This window comes from Triplophysa rosa, linkage group LG3 (assembly GCF_024868665.1).
Source record: "Triplophysa rosa linkage group LG3, Trosa_1v2, whole genome shotgun sequence".
Classification (NCBI taxonomy): Eukaryota; Metazoa; Chordata; class Actinopteri; order Cypriniformes; family Nemacheilidae; genus Triplophysa; species Triplophysa rosa.
In genome coordinates this window covers 3,259,127-3,269,758 of record NC_079892.1, presented here as the reverse complement: position 1 = coordinate 3,269,758, position 10,632 = coordinate 3,259,127, and positions in this window count along the sequence as shown.

Here is a 10,632-nt window from a genome sequence, read left to right as displayed (position 1 = left end):
TCCAGTAAACAGGACGGATGCATGATGTTCTGACATTGAAATTGCGTTGAGCGCTTAATCGGCATGTTGTTACTGCCCGGCCTTCCTTAATCTCTGTGTTGAAACACCAAGCGTGTGCAGATATTCCAGTTATGTCCGGGCCTCTGCGCTTTTCCCAGCATGCCGGTAAACATCTGCAGAATAACACGGTTTCGGCATTGTGGATCTGGTCTTCCCGCACGGCCTGAGCCACGCAGCGAGGCTTTAGAGGGGCACATTTCTGCAGAGTCCAGGGAATTCCTTCAATACTTGCGCTCACGGAATCCATTTCTGCATGACTGAATTATAGCAAAACAAGGAGAGAAGCAATGCCACGGCGACCACAATGATGGTTGATGGTTGTGAATTATAATGTCGAGTTGGTGAGATTTGATACCATCATACAAAACACAAATAATGACCCGCAAACATGACTGGACTTTTCAACACTGTAGATGTGTGTGTGTTTGATTTTTATCTCTGTGTTTGGTCAACGTGTCTTTGACCTCACAGTACAACAACAGTGCGTGCTGGGAAACATGTATCCCGGAAACTTCGTGCATGTGAAGGAAACTTCAGATCTATGAACAGAGAGAGAGAGGGAGGGAGTTGGACTTGATTTTTCCGTTGGGTGTCCAATTAATATTGCTTTCACAAGCTTTATTAAAACCTGAACTTGTTTGTTTTATTGGTAGTGCCTGCACACACCTATGTTTGTGTGTCTGTCGGCAGTTCTGTGATCTATTGGCTTACATTCATCACTTGACTCAGTGCCTGCGGTGCTGTAAACAAACAGAGTCCGTACGCTCATTATTTATCAGCCGTGTTTTGCTAATGAAAGGAAAAGCCATGTGATTTTGAACGGTGCATTAGATCGGGGGATTATATTGATAGTTAAAATCATTCTGTTATCATTTACTCATCCTCATGCTGTTTAGGCATCACACTAACGCTGGATTCACACGGAGTGTCAGCATCAACGCTTCTCATTAGGCTTGTTCGACTTGATGCGGCGCCGCAAGATCCGACAGGCGAATGACATCAAAGTTTTTGTTTTTTATTAACTGAACATTAGACCTGGCACAAAAGAGCAAATGTCGAAATAGACATCAGACAAGCATTACAAAACAAAATAAAACAAAATAATAATTTCCATATACCTTTGTAAAAACTGCAATTATTAACAGAATAACACAATACAAGAGAAAAAATAATAAAATAAAATAAAACACACACTAGGGGTTCTCCGCAAGTTCCAAATCTTCCACTAAGTTACACAAACAAATAGCATTTCTCTCCTTCATGAACTTGAGTGACAAGAAATACAGACATAAATCTTTGTGAAATATTTAAAAATTGGGAATTGTCTTCAGAAATTTACATTTATGTAAAAATAATTTTACAAGAATAAGAATTGTGTTAACTGCTAAATCATGTGTTTTATCCCTCAAAAACAAAACAAACAAAGATGTTTCTTTGTTAACTCAGGAAGATAGTCAAATTTTGGAAATAACCAGTAATGCAAATCCTCCCAAAAAGCATGAGCAAACTTACAGTCAAAAAAGAGATGTTCGGTTGTTTCAATTTCATCAACACAAAATGAGCAACTGTTACAGTCTACTATAGTACCAAATCGACATCTGGATGACATCAAAGTACCGCGAGAGCGATTCGAAACCAAACATTTTATGGTATTTCGAATGGCTCTCGCGGTACTTTGATGTTATATGCCTGTCGGATCTTGCGGCGCCGCATCAAGTCGAACAAGCCTCATTTCTCAACTTTTCAAGCGCCAACGCAGGCGTCAGCCAATCAGATCACCTTATGCAAATAACCTAGTGCAGGCACTAGCCAATTGCGTTCATGCAAGACCGGAGAACAATTTAACTGGCTGTTGTCACTATGACGATCGCGTCGGCCACGCTTCAGACACGCCCTCCGTCTATGGAAGGCCAGAAGGGCCAAAACGTGTGATCGGAGCGTAATGCTTCAAATGACGTGTGCGCTTTATTTCACGTCTCCTGAGTGTTTAAGATGATCATCTCACACCGAAATAAACTCACAGATGCCTACACGCGATTGCAGAGTTGCATACGACTGTGATTTTAAGCAAATCTCTTAACACACCTGTTTGCGTGTGAACGACTTTTAAAATGTGCAAAATATTGATTTTTTTATGAAAATGGCACAAATGCAGTGCTGGGCTTGAAATCTTTAACACAACCAAATTCTGACCCACATAGCATACGCGCAACTGAGATGAGTTATTGATTTGGTGGAGAGACATGTTTGCTGATAACAAGATCGGTTCTAGGATCAGACACACTGACTGACCTCACACTGACCGTTTGATCAAAGTGACATGGATAAATGGTGATTTCAAATTGCATTAGGGGACATTAGCCCTGTCTAAAACAATAACAGCAGACCGTATTGTTGTTGTGGCAGACAGCGCCATCTGTCTGTGGTTGGGTGTAAGATTTTAACAATGGAGCATGACTTAATACGTCTGAAAGTTCTTCCACTTCACATCATGTTCAAACGCATGTGCGTTTTATTCAAACCATATGATAAAAAACAAGTCCGCATTAACCAGCATATTTAATATTTATGTACGTCATATAGTGCACTTTTATGCATGTTTTTGGCGTTTTGTTTGGTTATACTTGCATTACAATCCTTTTACAATCATTTACAATACTTACCATCTATTTTCTGTTGGCTAGTGATGATCGGTTATCGAATGAATAAATAATATGAGTCGATACCTTGCAATGATTCGAATGCCTTGGCATACTTCGGTTCGCGATTCAAATAGAATCATTCAGACGATTTACTCGCGCACCGAGTTGTTTGGAGCGTTGTTTGGTAACGTTTGTAAGAAAAGTACTTAAAAAAAACTGAAAGTGGATATTTACATACAGTCAGTTGGATTAAATATGCAAATCTATCCCGTAGAGTCGTTTGCCAACAACGATGAAAATCCTTCAATACACCTGCACGTGCAGCAGCGTGGTGTGTGGCGACGACGGAGGTAATTTAAAGACGACGGGTTTTAACCGTGAGAAAGTACCGTGATAATATTTGTTTAGATATTGTGTACCATGGTATTACCATGATATTATTTGAAGAGATTTGAGGTTCAGGGTTAAAAAATTATTCCCCCAAAATACAAAAAAGTTAAACTTGTATTTTGAACATGTACACTGAAATGAAAACAGTTTTGTACTTCTGTATCATCCAAATAATCCGTGATTATTTTAATCTGGGTTAAAAAGATAAAGTGTAAACATTTTATTTAATGTGACAAACTCGTATTACAAATAAAACATCAACCACATGACCACTTGCATACTTACTAATTTTTCCACAAGGGGACGCCAGTGGTCAACTTGTTCTTACATAAATATAAACACACTCTTTTTGTTTCTCTCTCAAGGTTGTGAGTGCTTTCTTGCGCAAATGAACTTTTGATTGTGCTGCCAACAAGTGTCCTGATTCAGATATGATCTTATGAGCCGTGACCACATTTGAGAGATCCAGCATCACTCTTCATTCATCTCTTTGGATAAAACGTTTGGCCTTTATATTTTTAAAAATAACGTTGCATTCCAGTGCTGAGGGTTAAGGATAACATAAGGGTCAAACGGTGGGTTAATAATGACAGACATTTTGGCTGAATTGTCCCCATAAGACAACTTTAAAGCTACTTGAACGTTTTCTACATTCTTTTGGTAAGGATGCTACTGCGTTAAAAAATCATTCATTTTTACAATTCTTCATTGTAATGTTTACATACACAAGTATACATAAATCTAAATTCTGATTGGCTCTGTCAGAAACTTGGAGTGCACACAGTTCTGTAAAATGATCGTCCGCCACACACACGCGGTGTATACGTCACCGACCTGAGGGCATGGGTAACTAACAGCTGGAGGTAATAAACGAAATCTCCTTCTGTCATTCTTTCAGGTTTTTCCACAGTATTGTGTTTCATGATGCAGTTCGGTCATGTGAAATGTTGTTTTGATGTATTAGCAGATCTGCGGAATAGAAACCCAGAGACTGCTTTGCTATTTAAGAATCTGAACGATTTGCGCCAGGACCTCACCTGCGTCAGAATTCCACAAAATACTTAATTATTCTTCAGTTAGAGGAGAGAAATGTGAAAAAGAACGCAAAGACCTCACACTGAGCTCGTTTACATATGTGAATATTCATAAATCTGACGAAACCAAATACACGAATCAAGCAAAATGCACTTCCAATCAAAAGTTGTGAACTCTTGGCTCATGCGTAAACACAGTATTGTAAACAAATGATGTATAAATTGCCCAAATGTTTTTTTCAGATTAACTGTATGTGTTAGACCGAATAGCAGGATTAAGTGATTTTAAAAAATGTGTCGTCATAAAGTTTAGTGACAGAAGAGTCGAAAGTTGAGCCGGTTGAAAATCGATTATAATATGTGACGATTCAAGTCGGTTGAGACGTTATAAAAACCGCAGTACATGTTTTGAACAGCAGGGGCCGCTGTTTCTCTGCAAACTTGGTAAACGTGGATATGCTGATATTTCTTTAAAAAGTAAAAGTTAGGAAAAGCACAGATAAAGTCTTAGTTTGTTTATATTAAAGATACTTTTGTATTATTCATTTTTTATTTGGTTTGGAATTTGTTTTATAACTGTAATTTAATTTTGTTGTTTGACATAAAATATATTTTTATTTTACAAAGAATTGTGCATCATTAGAGAAATAATAAAAGGGCAGTTGTTCGTTTTAAATTTTCCTCAACTCATTCTGTAAAAAAATTGTGATTAAATCGTATCGTGATATCAAAATCGTGAATCGCATCGTGAGCAGAGGGAATCGTTACGTCCCTAGTCGACAGTGCAGGGACATGATTGAGCCAACAGCTTTAGCTGCTTTGAAGAACTTGAAACAAGATATCTGATTCCATTAACACCACTTAATTCCCTTTGCGCTTAGTACTTTCATTTGTTTTATTTTATAGTTTCAATCGCTTCACCATTATTCTAAAATGTGGAAAAAGCCTTTGTCAGATCTTTAAAGTGTAATCAGATCATTAAATGATGGTGCATGTTTTAAATTCATTATGGGATGATGTTTCTAAGAGAATCAGTGTAAAAGACATTGACCCATATTTCAACGCCATTACTGCTTCATTGTTGTTGCCATGGCTTCTTTTGTCCAAAAAAAGAAAAAAATGTTAATGCATATAAGTCATCTCTCTCTCATCTCGATGAACATATCAGCACTTATCAGGGGAGAGAGAGTTTATGCAGCAGGAATCTGATTTGTAGAGGTCATTATGATGTCACCACACAAGAATGTTACTCGGTTGATGAACAGCGAGCAGAATTCCAGCCAGGAAAGCGCACGTTAGCTCAGCATGGAGGAGTTTACCCTTCTTTAGTATTGCGTCATGATAAAAGCATTAAATCTGCCCTACATCACAGAGACCCTCGTATCCCCTGCCGACAGCCACAGCGAAACCAGAACACATTTCCTCTCAATTTAAGAACAAATTCGCCAATCAAATTTGTGTTTTTGATGTTACTGAGATCATAGTATGTAGTCAATTAATAGAGGCTTTTATCCAAAGCTTTTATCTGCAATCCTTATGGAGTAACCTGAGTTTAAGACAACAGTCTCTAATGACTCGCTACTGGGCTTCGAATCAACAACTTTCCAGTTATCATATCAGAGAAGTTAAATAAGTGTGAAAAGATAGAGTCGTTGAATCATGCAGGGCCACTAGTGACGTTCGCTGTTCGCCTCTATCTCTCAACTCAAAATGGCAGTGTGGTGTGAGCATGAAATATTTAATCTGTTAAGTGGAGCTCAGCTCGATGGTTCTGATTCAAAATGAAGTCTGTAGAGAACTTACAGGGCGACACATACACAGGGCACTCTCAGCGATCTGCATTAACACAAAAATAATCATCCAAAATGTATGATTCAAAGATTTTCAGGCCAAGCATTTTTTCCATTTTGTTTCTTCCTGTGCAGCATTTTCCAGTATGATAAATCACTATTAGGAGCCCCAGAACTCAAACAAGTTGAAGCGTAGAGGCAGAGGTGGGTAGAGTAGCCAAAATCTTTACTCAAGTAAAAGTACAAGTAACTAGAGAAATTGTTACTCAAGAAAAAGTAAAAGTCACTATTTTAAAATTTACTTGAGTAAAAGTAAAAAAGTATGCAATGAAAAAACTACTCAAGTAGCTAGTTACTTAGTTACTTTGTATCTGATTATATAGGCCTACTACATAAAATTAATATTAACGCCAATATTTTAATATTACATTTTAATCAATATTTTTAATTATCATAATCAGATATCTTTGCAATATACTAGAGAGACTAAAGAATAGACAAACACAGAAGAGACGAGCATTTCTTTAAATTTCATATAGTCCTGATGTCAATGTAGTTTACACAACTTATTTAGAATAATAGACCATGTCAAACTAAAGCATGAACTAAACTCAGAGCATTTCCTAAAATGATCTAGAACATCTGCAGTGCTCTCTTAAATGAAATACACATTTTTGAACAAAGCTCATGTTTTCTCGTGTTGTGTCACGTGTGTGTTGTGAAACGCTCTTACTTGTAAACAAACAGTAAACAGTGAACCACACGCCCATCAACAAGTTTTCTTCCTTCTGTTCTTCAAATGTATATTTCTGCAAGCCCACGTCTCTGTGTCTGACAGGTAACGCGCATGTTGCGGTGTCTGACGAACAGGTGGGCGGGTGCGCGCATATGGCGGGCATTTATCATTGCTGGCAAACAATATGACACATTTGCAGTTTTGATTGTATAGATATAGATTAATATCCACTTCATCCAACGCTCTTTGTGTTCTGCGTGTTCTTAAATTTGGCGCTACGAGGAGTGAGTAATCCTGCTTCAGATGATTCAGATCGTGCTGCGAACTGAACAAATCATTTGAACTGATTCATTGGCCTATTCAAATGGTTTTGCCCATTGTTCAATTAATGCTTTCAAAAGAATCGACTCAAAAGAATCGATCACTCGGGAATGCCCGTAAAAAGAGACGACAACCTTGAAATAAACAACGCGTTTTAAAAAGCATATTTTAAAATGAAGGAACGAAGGAACGTCACGCAATGTAAGTTATGTAACGAAGTAAAAGTACAGATTTTCTATTAGAAATTTACTCAAGTAAGAGTAAAAGTACACACTTTTAATTTTACTTAAAAAGTACATATTTTCCAAAATGTTACTCAAGTAAATGTAACGAAGTAAATGTAGCGCGTTACTACCCACCTCTGCGTAGAGGTGAAAGGTTCTAGGTGTAAATGTGGTAACAAATCCTTCCCAATACAAATCCTTCCCAATCCTCATTTCTCTCTCTCTCTCTCTCTCTCTCTCTCTTTCTCTCTCTCTCTCTCTCTCTCTCTCTCTCTCTCTCTCGCTCTGCATTCTTCTAGTGTTAGATAAGTACCTCTCTTGCCAACCAAAGTAAAATGATGTATTCCGATTTCCATGATTCGACTTCCTCATTCTGGTTACTCAGCCCATATATGGCTAATTTCCATTTTCCTGATTATATCAGTCGCTTCTCATTGTTCTCAGTGCCAAGTGTTCAGAAATACATGCCAGACAGGTAAATAAATGCACTTGTGTAATAATTGTGGAATGCGCGCTGATGCTTTGACTAATGCATGTTTGCATATCAATATTTTTGTGTGTTGATTTGAGAAAAATACCCTTGGGGACAAACACCATATATTTCTTGTTATTTTAGAACTAGATGTTTTTGTTGATGTGAATGCTTTTCAAGAGGTCACTGTTGTAGCATTTTGTTTTTCGAACAATAGCTAGTGTTTAATGCACCAGTCGTACTTTTACACGGCTGTTTTTACCCTCTCTATGACCCCAAAAGTCAACCGTAAATCATATTCGACCCTGTGCAGTTTCTTAATACTTCTTCCAAGTCTTATTGTGCATGTTAAGATTCATCTCTGTGATCTTAGCGCATGCTTGGAAAATCCTGTTTTATGACTACTTTAAATTCTGTTTCATTCAGCTTTTCTTAAATGCTTATTTTTATTTTCTTGAACTTAATTTCACAGATGTAAAATGTTGCCGTGGTTACAGTGGTCCTCTCCGAGGAGACAAAGTGCTGTGGATCCTTCCTGTAAACCAAAAGAACCTGCAGGTATTTCCTGTTGACTAATGAAATAAACCCAACCCGAGCTCTTATTCGTCCAATGGAATGTCCGTCATCTAAGTCACACCTCCTCTGTCTGTCCAAACAGGAAACACACTCCGACAGTCACGTCAAAGTTCTCATAACTCTCTGGAGACTTGTTTAGATTTATGAACGCCGTAACCGTTCGCTGCACAAACACTCTGAAACACGTCCAACCTCACCTCTCCTCCCTTTTATCTGTTTCTCGCTCTCTGTTTTTCTTTCCCAGATTCACTGGAAGCTTTTTCATATTTAATGGGATTAGTTCCACCCACCGCACCGCACAGCTGAAGGCAGGACAAAGAAGTGGACTGAAAAACGAACCCTTTATTTTAATGAGCCTGTTATTGGCAGTAAGACGGGTCAGTTTGACCCCGGATCAGATCTCCTGCGCCCTCTACAGCTACAGACCCAATAGATGGTGCTGGTTTAGCGCTGGAGCTCTGAAGTGAGTGTTTAAGGGAGTGTGTCACTTTCTTTGAACCCAGGTGGAATTTGTTTGGGAAATATTATTTAAAATTGGTGCTTAACCGCTCAACCCTTCATAACCGACCATTAAGTAATGCGCTGGCAACCATTTCTGACACTTAAGCAACTGCATAGCAACACCTTAGCAACCATCCATAACACACTGTGTTAATGCACTAAACACAATGCAGAACATCTTAATCACATAGCAACGCCCTGACAACCACCCACAACATCATGTTTGTAATTTATGCATTTGTGTTTTTAAAGGTCCAGGGTGATGTCGGGTCACTCCCCTCCTTTCGAAGCACTACGGTGGCTGACACAGAACAAAGATGTTGTCACGTTTGCACTTCTTTGCCGAAGGAGATAACGTATTTATGAAACACGTTTGTCCGTTTAGGGCTACTGTAGAAACTCAACTCAACTCAACTCAACTTTATTTATATAGCGCTTTTACAATTTTCATTGTTACAAAGCAGCTGTACATGAGACACATTGACTACAAGCAAAACAATCAAAGTTGTACCTGCAAAAACAAGAAAAGGTTGAAAACACAGAAGACAGACACACCCACACACAAAACACTCCACACACACAACACGCACACGCACCAACACACACAGACACAGAGACACACACACACACACACACGCACGTACACAGACAAGTACGCACACACACACACGCTCAGTGAGAGCACACATTTAGGATAAAGGAGAGAGAAGCACAGGTCAAATATAACAGATAATAAATTCCTATATGCAATATTAATTAAGTAAAACTTTAAGATTCTAAAGCAGCCCCCCCGGTCAGGCAGATAGTGCAAAAACAGTATGCAAACGGTGGCGAGGAACCCAAAACTCTAATCGAGAAAAAAAACCTCAGGAGAACCCAGGCCCAACCAGGGGATTCCAGTTCCCCTCTGGCAAAAGCTGCTGCCTCTGCACAAGCTCCAGAGAACTTGCACAACAAGGCTAAATAAAATAAATAAACTTAATAATAAAATAAATTATAGTTTAAGATTATCATTAATAATCTAATAGCATTTGAAGTTTTGTGGTGAAGACATGTCAAGAGACCGCGTCCTTCTTTATCCAGCTCTATCATCTCAGCTCTTGTCAGGTCCCCACTTCCCATTCTCCGCTCTACCATCAGGTCAGGCCATGAACTGCATCCTGCTCGCTGTGGTAACCTTGGAACAATGAGACAAGACTGGCTGAGAGTAGAGTACTGTTCTGTACTCTTTGATGCAACAAGTACATCAGTTGTGTTTTTGGTTCCGGTTGATCTAACTAATGCAGCCTAAACCCTCTGAAGATTTATATTATGGAAGAGTAGTGTATGCAAGATTAAAAAGATGCGTCTTTAGTCTAGATTTAAACTGACAGAGTGTGTCTGCCTCCCGGACAGTGCAGGGAAGACTATTCCAAAGTTTAGGCGCTAGATAGGAAAAGGATCTACCACCTGCACTTGATTTTGAAATTCTAGGTATTACCAACTGACAGGACGCCTGAGAGCGTAATGCACGTGAAGGACTGTAATACAAAAGGAGTTCATTCAAGTACTGAGGAGCTAAACCATGTAAGGCTTTATAGGTAATAAGCAAGATTTTAAAGTTAACGCGATGCTTTATAGGTAACCAGTGCAAGGTTGACAGAACCGGGCTAATATGTTCATACTTTTTTGTACGTGTAAGAACTCGAGCTGCCGCGTTTTGGACCAATTGGAGTTTTTGTAATAAGCCTGCAGGGCAACCACCTAACAGTGCATTACAGTAATCTAGTCTTGATGTCATGAATGCATGAATTAACTTCTCTGCATCTGAGATTGACAGCATATGACGTAGTTTAGATATATTCTTAAAATGGAAAAACGCAATTTTACAGGTGTTGGCGACGTGG